We start from the raw sequence: 14,215 nt of genomic DNA, 5'->3' as shown, positions 1-14,215 counted from the left end.
GTGGGTTAAGGACCCTGCGTTGCCATAAGCTGATGTGTAGGTCACAGGCATGACTCAGATCCTTCGTTATTGTGGCTGTGGTGTAGGCCAGCAGCTGCAGCTCCAATTCGACCCCTAGCCTGGGAACCTCCATATGCCGCAGGCACAGCCCTAAACAACAAAAGTAATAATAATGATTTTTTTTTAAAATCTCCCTAGGCGACTGGAAATGTACAGTAGGAAAGTGAGCCAGTGAGCCATCCTTCTGGACCGGCCAGCATCAGCATCAGGGGGAAGGGGAGCCTGGTTAGAAAGGCAGATTTTTAGGTCCCACCCCAGCCTGTTGAATCAGAATCTGCATTGTAACAAGATCCCCAGGGAATTCTAAAAAAAAATGGGCTGAAGCTTGAGAGTCAGTCTTCTAGAATCTTCCACCGTAAGTGGGCAAGACTCCAAACCCAATGCTTCTATGTTGTTTGAGGAGCCAAGGGTTTCAGTCAGGCTGGCGCAGCAAGAGGTTTAGTGCTCACTTTCCCCCCATCTCTGCTTTATCCTTAGGAGAGGAATTCTGATTTCTTAGGAAGGGCCAGCTCTCCTAGGTCCAAATCAGGACCCAGAATGGCATCTAGGTCCTTCCTTCATTCTCTCGTGTGTCTTCACACTCCTACAGGCGCGCACACGCAGACAGACAGACACATGCACACATGCACGCACTATACTCCTTAAGGCAGGCAGGATCTCCGCGACACACAGGCCGTGCTCAGAGAGCCCCAGAAATGTGTCTTGACTCTTATTTCCATCCAAGAACCATCCACTTGTTCCTTCAGCATCAGCCAAAGGCTCCCATATTTCCCCTTTGGGGATTTCATTTCCCCAAAGAAATCCCAAGGCCCCCCAATCATCACAAATTCTTACATCCAACCTCGAGTCTCAGGATCTACTCTACTGTCCTTTTTCTCTTTTCTATATGGAGGCTCCCAGGCTAGGGGTCTAATAGGAGCTGTAGCCACTGGCCTACGCCACAGGCACAGCAATGCGGGATCCGAGCCGCATCTGCGACCTACACCACGGCTCACGGCAACACCGGATCTTTAACCCACTGATCGAGGTCAGGGATCCAACCCGCAACCTCATGGTTCCTAGTCAGATTTGTGGACCACTGAGCCACGACGGGAACTCCTAATCCTGTCTTGTATGTAATTCATGTCTTGCCCTTACTGAAAACCCTTCACAGGTTACCTTTGTCTGTAAGACAAAAGGCAAAATCTTGGGAGGAGCAGCAAGGCCCCGCTGGATCTGAAGGACCCTGCCTCCTGCCGCTAACCTATGCCACACCTAACACTGGAGCCAGACCCAGTTCCTCCTGCCTGCAAAACACACACTGCTCCCCTCGTGACACTTCCTTTGCACAAGAGCACTTTGTATTCGCAGTGCGCCGGCTGGAATGGCTTTTATCTCTTCTTTGCTTATCTCCCTGACAGGTTCCTGTTTATCCTTCAAGTCCCAGATAAGGTCACCTCCCCCGGGAAGCCCTCCTTCATCGTCCAGGCCTCGTAAGCGGCTGTTTGTACAGACTTTTCTCCCAGCACCTGTTCCATTTTCTATCCCTCTCTCTCTCTCTCTCTTCCACCAGTCTCTTTAAGGGAAGAAGCAGTCCCATTCATCTTTGTAACTCTGGCATCTTAGCCCAGCACCTGGCAAGGAGCAGAAGTAACAGTAACAATTGCTAACATTTATTGAGTGTTCATTCAGTACTAGGCACAGTACAAACCACTTCCTATGAATTATATCATGTATTATTCACAACAACCCTACAAAATAAGTCCTTTTAGCATCTGCACTTTATCGATGCGGGATCTGAGGTTCAGAGAGGCGAAGCAACTTGCCAAAGTCACACAGAGAATCATGGCAGAGCTGGGATTTGGACTCAGTCCGTCAGTCTCCAGCACTCGAGCTCTTTACCGCTGCCCTCTATGGAGCTGCTTAGATGAATGAAGGACTCTGAATACACAACAGAATGATCTCCACGTAGGCACTTCCTAGAGATCTAACCTCCTCATCAACACCTTCTTTATCCCTGGTACCAAGCTCCTCTCACTATCCTCCCTGTTACCTTTATCAGCAAGAATCCTTTGGAGGAGACCAGTATCCACTGGTCCTGGCACGGCTGGCCTGTCATCCCTGTGCTTTTTCTCCACTTGAATGAATCCTGAGGGTTATATGGCTTGGATCCAAATCCTGGCTCTGCTACCTGCATGACCTCAGACAGGTGACTTCATCTCTTGGGGACCGTCATGGTAGTACCTGCATGACCTCAGACAGGTGACTTCATCTCTTGGGGACTGTCACGGTAGTACCTGCATGACCTCAGACAGGTGACTTCATCTCTTGGGGACCGTCACGGGTACCCACCTCCTAGGCTATGAGAGGCAATGCTGTAAAGGCCTGACCCATAGGGATGGCTCAGTTAATGTGAACTGCTGAGCTGTGCCCGAGGGGAGACAGGGCTGCTAGGGGAAGGCGGACTTCCTGGTTCAGACGTCCCTTCATCCTGCCAGAGGTAAGGGCAGTGGCCTTGGACACTGATCTTGATGAGGGGAGAGGGCTGTCCCCCTTGGGTGGAACTCCTTTCCTCACACTGAGTGGAGCTGAGTGAAGCCATTCCCCTGCCCGGATTAATCCAGGAAGACCTGAGAGAAGGACAATGATGGAGATGTCCAATGACAATGATGGAGATGTCATCCGAGAGATGGTCCAGAGGGCTGAGGATGGAGGATGCAGAGAAGGTGGCCTGGGTGCCCCGGGGGCCCATGACCTGCTCCACCAGACTGTCCCCTGGATGGCTTCCTCTCCGGCCTCTACCTGCCCCTGTCCCTGGGGCACTGGGGGTGCTATGTTCAAACCTGGAGGTGACCCCGACCCCATCCTGGCCTGAGGCCTTCCTTTGTGGCCCTGGTGGCACATTTCCTGGATGGGCACCAAGAGGACAGGGAGCAGGAAGAGGGGACCTTTGTCCAAGCCCCCCCTCGGGTCAGGGGCAGGCCGAGGGGCCAGTGCCCAGCCCCCTCCCTGCATCCTTCCCTGCCCCGTGAGGAATGTGTCTCCAAGGCGCACCAGCTTGGCGGTCAGCTCTGGTTCACAGAGGGGACTGTGTCCTGCCACCCGTCCCCTCTGAAGCCCCCATTGTCAGGCCGGGGGTGGAGGGTTGGGGGCAGGCTGGGGGCACGTCTCAAAGGCCTAATGTTCTCAGAGGTGGGAAGGCCGAGGGGCCTCCCGGAAGGACCAGGCCACGGGACACCTGGATCTTCTCCGATTCTTCTCTGAGCCCTGGCCCAGCCGGGAAGAAGGGTTCCCAGAAGTGAGACAGTGCCAGGGGGTGGGGGTGGGGTGGGCATCGTCTGCCTTTGCCGGCCTTGTGCCAGGCTGTTCCCTAAGCCTGGCAGACAGGCTAGAGAGGATTAAAAAAAACAAACAAAAATCCAAGCAGATGGTTAAAATAATCCAAGCTAATGTTGTAAAGCCCGACGGAGGGCCAGGCCACCTGCTGCAGGTTTCGCAACTATCACAGCCCACCTTGAAGTCACTGTGACTGTCATTGTCGTCCCCGTATCGCAGGTGAGGGAGGGACGAGGCCCAGAGTTGTTAAGAGACTGCCTGAGGTTACCTGGTTCAGAGCTGGCTGAACCCAGCAGCTTAGCCACACATCCGCAACGACTGTGGGAACCATGGACAGAAAGACACTTGTGGGGGAGACTAAGATACATGATGCCCGCTCATGGTCCAGGGAAGTGCCCGAGGCACCTCCAAGGGTCCCTCAAGTCTCCAGATCACAGCTAAACACTCTGTTCTAATTCTCCCAGCGAGCTCCCATTGTGGCACAGCAGAAATGACTCTGACTGGTATCCATGAGGTTGCAGGTTTGATCCCTGGCCTCGCTCAGTGGGTTAAGGATCCTGCGTTGCCACAAGCTGTGGTGTAGGTCACAGACACAGCTCAGATCCTATGTTGCTGTGGCTGTGGCATAGGTCAGTGGCTACAGCTCCGATTCAACCCCTAGCCTGGGAACCTCCATATGCCGTGGGTGTGGCCCTAAAACAAACAAACAAAACCAATAAATAAATAAGTAAATAAAGGAGTTCCCATTGTGACTCAGCAGAAACGAATCTGACTGGCATCCATGAGGATGCAGGTTCGATCCCTGGCCTCGCTCAGTGGATTAAGGATCCAGCGTTGCCGTGAGCTGTGGTGTAGGTCGCAGACACGGCTCAGATCCTATGTTGCTGTGGCTGTGGCATAGGTCAGTGGCTACAGCTCTGATTCAGCCCCTAGCCTGGGAAGCTCCATATGCTGTGAATGCGGCCCTAAAAAGATTTTAAAATAAATAAATAAATAAATCTCCTCCCAGCATCCTGTGCTCAGTGGGGTCTCCACGGCCCTTTGATTGCTTCAGGCTGGGACCCACTCAAGGGGCAAAGGACCATCAGCTCATCTGCTCACCTGTCTGCCTTTACCTCCACCAGCTTCTACCCAAGGCTTCTCCAGGCTGATTGGAAAGGAAAGTGCATCATTTCGGGGCTCAAGGCCAGCACGGCTGGAGGAAATAGGGGCCCTGAAAGGAAAGCACAAATTGTCACTGATGGTTTTGATGAAACACCAGAACTCACGCATCTGACCACATGTGGGCCTTTCCAAGCCATCTTCCTAGAAATCCCCCCACACTTGGGGGAAACTCCTGCTCGGAGCCAAGCGTAGAGCTGCCAGCTCAGGCCTCTGGCTCTACAGGACAGAGGCAGAGCTAGTGGCTGTGAGGGGTGAACTTGACTTTGGGGGACAACCAGGAGCCCCTTGAATCCAATAGAGAGGAGCTGCCTCTATTTGGGCAGGAGAGCATCACTCAGCCCACAGCTGGCAAGCAGGCACTGACCAATGTCAGGCTGCGGTGGCATTGCGGGTGGAGGGCAAAAGTGACCAAGGGATCCAGGACTCTTGCTTTTCAGTGGGGATGAAAGACCCAAGTGGTCCAGGGCAATGTGGACAACACATGTGGCGCCTCCTGCCGGGCAGGCCTTCCCTACACAGGGGGCTCCAGGACAAGGGGAAGGGCAGAGGAAGTGCCACCATGAGGTTCAAAATCAAGTCCACACCTGAGAGATTCTCTCCAGGGTGTGGAGGGAGGCTTACAAAATCCCAGATGGCTTCCTGGAGGAGGCAGGCTTATGTCCTGGTCTTAAAAAGATGAATAGGGGCGTTCCTGTCATGGCTCAGCAGTCACAAACCTGACTAGTATCCATGAGGATGCAGGTTCGATCCCTGGCCCTACTCAGCGGGTTAAGGATCTGGCATTGCCATGAGCTGTGGTGTAGGTCACAGACGTGGCTCAGATCTGGCATTGCTATGGCTGTGATGTCGGCTGGCAGCTATAGCTTTGATTAGATTCCTAGCCTGGGAACCTCCATGTGCTGCAGGTGCAGCCCTAAAAAAGACCAAAAAAAAAAAAAAAAAAAAGTTGAATAGGATTTGGACAGAGTTAAATAAAAAGGCAATTCCAGTTGGGGGTGGGGAACAAGCTGGTTGGTGCCATTTTGATGAAAATAAGTCAATAAGTGAAACAACCCTTAGCCTAGCGTAGTTATCACAGGAGGGTAGGAAGCAACCTAAGAATACATTTAAAGTTCTGGCCGAGGACTTAGACCTGAGTGTACATCCAGCCTCGGTCATTTCCTAGCTGTGTGTCCTTGGCAAGTGATTTAATCTCTCCCAGTTTTGGTTCTGAAAAATGCAATTAATAATAGTGGCTCCCAGCTAGGATACTTTTGAGTCTGAAACTAGGTAAGTTTCCGCTCTTTTTTTTTTTTTTAAGGATTTTTGAATAGCTTTTATTTTGATCAAGTTATATATGCACATAAGTAAAGTGTCAATTTATTCTACAGTGCTTTTGTAAGAAAGAAAGAAAGAAAGAAAGAAAGAAAGAAAGAAAGAAAGAAAGAAAGAAAGAAAGAAAGAAAGAAAGGAAGGAAGGAAGGAAGGAAGGAAGGAAGGAAGGAAGGAAGGAAGGAAGGAAGGAAGGAAGGAAGGAAGGAAGGAAGAAAGGAAAAAACCAGTCCCCGCTCTTCAAACTACCCCATTTCTCACTTTAGGAAGTAACTCCCCCTCATCCCCCTTCTTGAGAAGTAACCATTTTTAACAGTTTTGGTCGGTTTTAGATATTTATCTCCAATTTCCTAAATAGCATGCCTATTTTGTTACTCCTTGATCTTTTTTCTTTTCTTTTTAGGGCCACACCTGCAGCATATGGAAGTTCCTAGGCGAGGGGTCGAATTAGAGCTGCAACTGCCGGCCTACATCACAGCCGCAGCAACTCGGAATCTGAGCTGCATCTGTGCAAGGAAAGTTCTCAGGAATGGGCGCTCAGTGATGGGCCCACGGTAACGGTCCAGCCAGTGTCTTGTGACAATGGCAACGGCTCCCTGACAGACCTCCTCTCAAGAGACCAGAAGGGTTAGTTCTCAAAAAGGGATCCCCGGAGTTCCCGTCGTGGTTAACGAATCCGACTAGGAACCATGAGGTTGTGGGTTCGATCTCTGCCCTTGCTCAGTGGGTTAAGGATCCGGTGTTGCCGTGGGCTGTGGTGTAGGTTGCAGACGTGGCTCAGATCCTGGGTTGCTGTGGCTCTGGCATAGGCTGGCAGCTACAGCTCCAATTAGACCCCTAGCCTGGGAACCTCCATGTGCTGCGGGAGCGGCCCAAGAAATGGCAAAAAGACCAAAAAAAAAAAAAAAAAAAAAAAAGAGAGAGAGAGAGACCAGAAGGGTTAGTTCTCATAAAGGGATCCCCGGAGTTCCCGTCATGGCTCAGTGGTAACAAACCCGACTAGGATCCATGAGGACAGGACTCAGATTCGATCCCTGGCCCTGCTCAGGGGGCTAAGCATCTGGTGTTGCCCTGAGCTATGGTGTAGGTCGCAGACGAGACTCGGATCCTGCTTTGCTGTGGCTGTGCTGTAGGAAGGCTCTGATTCGACCCCTAGCCTGGGAACCTCCATATGCCGCGGGTATGGCCCTAAAAGACAACCAAAAAAAAAAAAAAAAGGATCCCCAGGCTACAGAAAAAACATGTGGGATGCCCCTTGCCCTGCTCCCCAACAAGGCTGTCGAGGGAGGGGGTGACCCTTGGTGGCTTCCACCCTTAGCACCCAATCCCCATGGATGACTCCTGCTTCTAATCGGTCAGCAAATCCTGTGGATGCTTCGAAAACAATTTTCCCACTCCTCCCTCCTCTCTACCTCCAACACCAAATCAGCAGCCACCTAAGGGCTCTCCCTGACCTGGTCTCTCCTCCTCAAACCCCATCCTCCCCATGGCCCCACAGCAGATCTGATCATGCCTCCCCTCAGCTCTAAAACCCTCCATGGCTCCCACTGGCCAGAGGATGCGATCCCACTGACACCCAAAGCCAGTCCTCCACAATCTGGCCTCAGCCTGCCTTCCCAGCTTCCTCTCCCACCACCCACAGGCCAGACCCTCCAGGCCCACTGGGCCAACCACCTCCAGATCCCTGAACAGCCCTGCCTCGGCCCTTCTTTTCCAAGCAGCCCTGTCTTCCCCTCTCCCTGGAATGTCCTCCTCCCCGTCTCTGATGGTTAAACCCTAGACATGCTTCAAGGCCCATCTCAGACATCTCATCCTTTCTGGAGCCCTCCCAGACCCTGTTCCTCAGCAGGAACCATGGTTCCCTCGAGGCTGTCTCCTTCTAGAACGGGGCATGGAACGCTGTTGAAGGCTGAGGCCACACTCTGCAGCCGTCCGGGATTGTTGGGGACACTCATTTGCAGGGCTGAGATGGCTGCTGAGAGGTACTCTACCCTCCAGCCCCCTTAAAACAGAGCAGGGTGGGGCTGCAGAAACCCCCACAGGGCCTGGCATGGATGCCAGCAGCCCAGATAGAGCCCAGGCAGCAGCCTTGGCACGGCTCCGCCGCCGGAGATGAGGGTGAGACAAACAGCAATTAGCCAAGCACAGGCTGGGCTCTCAAGGCTAATTACCAATTAGATGGGGCCGGGCGATTAGCGACATGAAAGAGACAGTCAGCAAATAGTCACTGGCGAGGCACAGTGGAAGGTGGGGGGTTGGGGGGTGTCTCTGTTCCTGCCAGCGGGCCTGGCCTCCTAGTGGTCAGCCCAGTCCTATGATGGAGAGAGGGTTTCCTGCAACAGAGGAGTCGAGCCTCTGAGGGGGGATGTGGGCAGATTTGCCTTCTTCTTCTTTTTTTTTTTTTTTGTCTTTTTTTAGGGCCGCACCCGCAGCATATGGAGGTTCCCAGACTAGGGATCAAATCAGAGCTGTAGCCACCAACCCACACCACAGCCACAGCAATGCCAGATCTGAGCCGCGTCTGCGACCTGCACCACAGCTCATGGCAATGCCAGATCCTTAACCCACTGAGCGAGGCCAGGGATCGAACCTGCAACCTCCTGGTTCCTAGTCGGATTCATTTCTGCTGCACCACGATGGGAACTCTGCCTTCTTTTTGAGTCCCAGAATCCTCTTCCCAGCGGGGCTCACAGCCTGTGTTTCTAGGTGGCATGGGGGCGATCAGTGATGGGTGCTTTGACACCCTCAGCCAGGTAAGCCCAGAAGGACCCTGCAGCAGTCTGGGGCCTCTGCCCAATAGGCTGCATTTGTGTCTGGAGCTGTGCCTGGCGTGGCCTGGCTGGAGGAGGGAGGGCGGGAGGGAGGCGGATAGCTTCCTTCCTTCCATCTCTTGGCTCAGCACTTTGCCAACCTCTCAGTGTCCTTTAGCCCCCTCCTCTGCTGCTCATTTTCTCTTCCCTTCTTTCCTCCTCCCTCTGGCCCCCCTGTCTCTCCTGCTTACCTCTCTGGCTCCCAGTCTTTGCCTCTGGCTCCCTGGGTCTCAGCCTCCATCCTCCCTGAAGTGCACAGCCCGCTGTCCCTGCTTCACGTAGGGTGGGGCCTCCACGACTGCAGGCAGGACTGAGACCTGACAGATAGAATGACTCCCAAAGCCAGGCTGCTCCAGCCCTCTCTGGGTGGAGACGGTGGGAAAAAGGAATGAGCCCCTCTCACTTTAAGAAGCTCACTTTCGGCGTTCCCATCCTGGCTCAGTGGTTAACGAATCCGACTAGGAACCATGAGGTTGCAGGTTCGATCCCTAGCCTCGCTCAGTGGGTTAAGGATCCAGCGTGGCCATGAGCTGTGGTGTAGGCTGCAGATGCAGCCCAGATCCCGCGTTGCTGTGGCTCTGGCGTAGGCTGGTGGCTACAGCTCCAATTGGACCCCTAGCCTGGGAACCTCCATATGCCGTGGGAGAGGTCCTGGGAAAGGCAAAAAAGACTTTCATGAGTGATCTGTGAATGGTCCTGCAAGGAGGCTTCAGGAAGAAGCCTGAACCCCACATCATACAGATCTGAGCCAAAATCAAGTTCAACCTACCCTGTGGCCATGCACTGCCCTTCAGTCCCCGGTCTGCTTGAAGCCTGGGGGGCCCTGCTGAGCCAGGAGGCCTAACCTGCTAAAATGGCTGGTCCCAAATCCATCCCCCTTACAGACCCAGCAGAGCCTTCAGAGGCTGGGCCTGTGGTTGGGGTGATGGGTGCCCTGTGGGGGGTGGGGTGGGGGTGGGCCCTGAGCAGATCAGTGCCACTGTCTCGGCCACCATCTATTGGGTGTGTATTACAGACCAGACCTGCTGGGGTCCACAGAGATTAGAAGGAAAGGATATGACTCTCCCGGAAAGGGGGACTCCGATGAGAGGTGGGGGGAGGAATTCACTAAGGAAAGAGAATTCAGTGCAAGGAGGCGAGGTTCCACGAAGCGAGGTGTTCAGTGGGGAGGGGGGGGAGATTTCATTAGGGGAGGGAGCTCTGGAGATGAGGGCTCAGATCTGCAAACAAGCTTTGGGATATGCAGACCCGGCCAAGAGACCTGGTCTGTGCATCTCTGTGAGTCTTGGCAGCCCCCTTCCCAAGCGCAGCCCAGAGGGGAGATCAAAGCACCCAGGGTCTCAACCCAGTGTGGGTGGGGCTCCAGGGGCTGCCGCTACCCCCAGGGACAGGTGCCACCGTCCCACTTCCCCTTGTTGTCGCTATGTCTGGAGTCCCCCGGAAGGTGGGGAGAGTCTGCCTGGATACCTTCCGGGAGGAAAGAATAGAGCATGTGCTGGCAGGAATGTGGAAAGAGGAGAGGAGGGGCTGTCATCAGTTCTTCTGGGCTGTCCTGAGGGCAGGTGTGTGTGTGTGTGTGTGTGTGTGTGTGTGTGTGTGTGTGTGTGTGTGTGTGTGTGTGTTGGGGAGCCTCGGGAATGAACGGGGGCCTGGATGAGTGAGGAAGGCAGTGTCTGGGCACTGGCGTGTGTGCCAGCCCCTTTCCCCACCAAGCAGCCCAGCCATTCTCCTGGACTCCCGCCTGCTGTGGTCAGAAAGCCGGTGACGAGCCCAGTGGTCTACATCTCTGGGCTCTGAACTCACCCCTCAGCTATGCCCCGGGGGACAATGGGGCCCTTTCTACACAAGATGGGCACCAAGGGACCCTGTCATGGGCTTGTGACCTGAGGAACAGGGCTGCCGCAGGGCACATCCCAGCCTTGGTCACACTTGTGGACCCTGACTGGCGTGGAGCCAGCATCGACCAAAGAGCAAGAGAGGTTCTCCTCCAGGCCTGTCCCAGGAAGGCTCCCTGGAGGAGGAGGTCGGTGCTCCTCCGAGGCTCCCTGACACACCCACGTCTTAGGTTCTGGTGGGCATGCGTGGCCCGGGCTCCGCTCAGTGCATTCAGGAGTCCAAACAGGCACCTGCCCTCCAGCAGAACCATCTCCCAGACTCCAGTGCCCCATAAGTCAACACCAAGTGGAGGGCTTAGAGGCGCAGCTAGAGGAAGGAATCAAATGGGAGAGACAGGAGTTCCCGTCGTGGCGCAGTGGTTAACGAATCCGACTAGGAACCATGAGGTTGCGGGTTCGGTCCCTGCCCTTGCTCAGTGGGTTAACGATCCGGCGTTGCCGTGAGCTGTGGTGTAGGTTGCAGACGCGGCTCGGATCCCGCGTTGCTGTGGCTCTGGCGTAGGCCGGTGGCTGTAGCTCCGATTAGACCCCTAGCCTGGGAACCTCCATATGCTGCGGGAGCGGCCCAAGAAATAGCAACAACAACAAAAGACAAAAAGACAAAAGACAAAAAAAAAAAAAAAAAAAAAGGGAGAGACAGCGCCCTGGGGGAAGGAGACGTGTCCCCAGCCTCCAGCCTCTGGGGAACCTCTAATCTAATGAGAGACTTGGCTGCTGCCCTCTCCTTGCTAAGTCTCCTCCCTCTCTGAGCACGGGCAGTCTGATGGGGCAGTTGGCACACTCATACTCCAGAACAGAGACCAGGACAACCAGGGAGATGAGTGTGGTGACAGGGGGGAGCAGATGAGGACAGGGTCCATCCCAGCAAGGATCTCCAGGAGGGGACTAGGAGGGCTTCCTGGTGGAGGAGTTGAGCAGGGAAGGTGGGCAGGATTGTCCGGGCCTAGGGAGATACCTGGGTGGGGCTCAAAGGATGGGTGAGGGTGCAGGGAAGAGCTTCTGGGGTGACTTCCTGCCAGTGATCAGAAGCACACCAATGACAGAAGGAGAGGCCACTCTCAGCCTCAACCGGGCCCAGCCCAAGAGGAGAAAAGGCACAAGGTTTTGGCCCAGATTTTTTTGTTTTTGATTTCGTTTTTTGGGTTTTTTTTTTTTTTTTTGGTCTTTTTAGGACCACACCCTCAGCATATGGAGGTTCCCAGGCTAGGGGTCTAATTGGAGCTGTAGCCGCCGGCCTACGCCACAGCCACAGCCACACCAGATCCAAGTTGTGTCTGCAACCTACACCACAGCTCACAGCAATGCCGGATCCTTAACCCACTGAGCAAGGCCAGGGATGGAACCCACAACCTCATGGTTCCTAGTAGGATTCGTGAACCACTGCGCCACGACGGGAACTCCCAGATGGTTTTTTTTTCCCCCTTTTTTGCTGCCCCTCGGCCTGTGGAGTGCCTGGGCCAGGGATCAGATCCCAGCCGCACTTGCTGCAAGGCAGGAGCCTTAACTCAGCCTTGACCCAGTGCACCTGGCGGGGATGGAACTTGAGTCCCAGCGCTCCTGAGACACCGGTGATCCCTTTGCGCCACAGCGGCAACTCCTTTGCCCGGGTTTCTGACTCGGGGCCCAAAGCCCTTCACATCCTCTTCCCCTTTCCCCTGCAACCCACACCCACTGGGGGGACAGGAAGCGAGGTTCCAGCCCTCAGCGGGACAGCTGTTCTGCGCAGCTGCTAGGGGCTCTGGGGGCTGCAGCGGATTTGATTTGATTCAGGCCCCAAAATAGCCCTCCTAGCAGGAAGCAGCCCCCTCCCCCGACCCCTCCAAGACTCTCCATCCGGAGGCTGAATTGACACCTTAGAGGTTCCGCCCCGCCTGCTCCCTACACTCACCCCCTTGTCACCAGAGAGGCACTCCATTTTTTTCTCCTCTTAGCCCCAAACCATTCTCTTCCTCGAGGCTCCCCTCCTCCAGGAAGCCTGCCTTGGTCACCCCCTCCCCCCACTGTGCGTGGAGCAGCCATTCCCCACACACGATCCCCAGCTCGGCTCTTGTGGGGCAGGGCAGGGGGGGGGGGGATCTGGGGCTGGGGGCCTGTGGCCAGGCACGGGCGGGCTGCGGAGGGCACACAAAGACGCGGGCTGCCCTGGCCTTTGATGAGTAATCGCCGTTCCCTGGAGCCACGATTCCATTCGGCCCCCTGCCCCCGCCCTGCTCCGACTCCTCAAATAAGACTCGTTTTTGTTCTGAGGACACAATGCGAGAAAATGTCACCCAGGGGGCGTGCCCCTTGGCCCCAGCCCCGACAACCGGAGCTCTTAATCACCAGGCCTTCTTCCTTCCCCGCTTCCCCCTCCAGCAGCTGGCTGAGCTGGGGGAGGGCGCGAGAGGGAGTAGGGGGCAACTACCACCTTCTGGGGTGGAGGCTTCTTGCAGCTTGAAGTCTAAGGCGTTCATTTTCCTCCTTTCCCTGGGCGCAGACCCCCCTCCAGCTCCTCACAAAAGCCTGGACCTCTGCACAGGTCTTGGCTTCCATCAAACCTGCCAAAGTCCCCCGGAAGCAGGAGAGATGGAGAGGAGGCTTGAAAGTGCAGCAAAAGCACCCAAGAGCTCTGCCAACGCTTTGAGAAATGCTACAAAGAAAGTAAATAAGGAGTTCTCATCCTGGCTCAGTGGTTAAACGAATCCGACTAGGAACTATGAGGTTGCAGGTTCGATCCCTGGCCTTACTCAGTGGGTTAAGGATCCAGTGTTGCGGTGAGCTGTGGTATAGGTGGCAGACGCGGCTTGGATCCTGCATTGCTGTGGCTCTGGCGTAGGGTGGCAGCTGCAGCTCTGATTCGACTCCTAGCCTGGGAACCTCCATATGCCGTGGGTGCAGCCCTAGAAAAAGACAAAAAAAAAGTAAAAGAGTCTGGTAGAGCTTGATGGGGTAGGGGGAGAGGGCGGACATCCTCTTCCCATTGAGAAGCTCCAGTGAGAGACTTCCATTCAAAGGCCCTGGGGCCTGTGTTGGTGTTAAGAGGCGGTGGGAGGGGCAAACCCTCTCCCTCATTATCTCCCTAAGCATCTCTCTTTACCTGCCCAAATAAATATAGTTAAATACAGTCTAGACAGGAACAGTGGGCTTGAAGAGTTCCTGTTGTGGCGCAGCGGAAACGAATCCAACTAGTACCCCTCAGGATGTGGGTTCAATCCCTGGCCTCGTTCAGTGGGTGGAGGATCTGGTGTGGCCACGAGCTGTGGTGTAGGTCACAGGGATGCGGCTCAGATCCCACACTGCTGTGGGAACTTCCATATGCCATGGGTGTGGTCCTACAAAGAAAAAAGAAAAAAAAAAAGAGCAGTGGGCTTGCTATGCACACAGATTCTAGACAGGTTCCCTGGTCCCTCTTCTGACAACACCACTGTTCCCCAAACACTTCTATATAGAGATTCTAGCACCTTCGTTGCAGAGGTCTTTTTCTCACTTGATCCTCACAATTCGCCCAGCAAACCATCTGGTCTGCTGCCCCTGCAAAACCTTCCCACTTTCTCTATCTCCACTGCCGGCCACCCTCCAGCTCACACCATCTCATACCTGGATGGCTTGGGCAGCCTCTCGATGAATTCCTAGCTCCGCTCTGTCCCCTGCCACTCATTCTCCGCAGAGCAGACAGAGCAA

At 54.7% G+C, this 14,215-nt stretch overlaps 1 long non-coding RNA gene across 1 annotated transcript; it reads right to left on the bottom strand.

Moving 5' to 3' along the window:
• Positions 1 to 2,551: 2,551 nt before the first annotated feature.
• LOC146398151 (uncharacterized) lies at positions 2,552 to 14,215 on the bottom strand. The gene is made up of 3 exons (XR_014821195.1): positions 14,132 to 14,215; positions 4,477 to 4,588; positions 2,552 to 2,669 (listed from the first exon to the last, which is right to left on the bottom strand). It is a non-coding gene; the product is annotated as an uncharacterized LOC146398151 (long non-coding RNA).

Source organism: Sus scrofa, chromosome 12 (genome assembly GCF_054392235.1).
Source record: "Sus scrofa isolate SSC_HxYL_T2T_F1_AM1 chromosome 12, Sscrofa_HxYL_maternal_Yorkshire_Landrace_v2.0, whole genome shotgun sequence".
Taxonomy (NCBI): domain Eukaryota; kingdom Metazoa; phylum Chordata; class Mammalia; order Artiodactyla; family Suidae; genus Sus; species Sus scrofa.
Note: the sequence above shows the minus strand (reverse complement) of the source record. Positions and strands in the feature narration are given on the sequence as shown.